This window comes from Varanus komodoensis, unplaced genomic scaffold (assembly GCF_004798865.1).
Source record: "Varanus komodoensis strain SLA01 unplaced genomic scaffold, ASM479886v1 scaffold10, whole genome shotgun sequence".
NCBI classification, from domain to species: domain Eukaryota; kingdom Metazoa; phylum Chordata; class Lepidosauria; order Squamata; family Varanidae; genus Varanus; species Varanus komodoensis.
In genome coordinates this window covers 13,985,474-13,985,962 of record NW_025335269.1, presented here as the reverse complement: position 1 = coordinate 13,985,962, position 489 = coordinate 13,985,474, and positions in this window count along the sequence as shown.

Genomic DNA, 489 nt, shown 5'->3' with positions numbered 1-489 from the left:
CATCGTCAGGAAGAGAAGAGACACAAGGCAAGTACAGCCAAATAAACACTAACATAATCAGGGCAGGCCAGAAGTCAGAAACAGGAGAAGCAAGACAACAGGGAAAATACCTGGGTACCAAGCCATAAGGAGGGTCTAGGAACAGAAGCAAAGTCCAGGAGCAGGAACTCAAGTAACACCAACCAGAAAGAAAACAGCATATCCTGAAACCCTCATTACTGAAGGAGCTGCTGCAGGGAAGAGCTAGTTCTTAAATAGCTCTTCTCCCAGGGCTCCCAGGTGCTGCTCATTAAGACCCTGGCAGGTGCTCAAGTTTGAGGGAGTAATGCTGCAACTACCAGGACTGCTATTCCAGTGCTTGGCCACCAGAAGGAGCCCTGAAGCTGCCTCAGATCCTGACAACCTCCTGGAGACACCGGGCATTGAACCTGAAAGCTTCTACATGCAAAGCATGAGTTTTGCCACTGAACTACAGCACCCCCCCCCCCC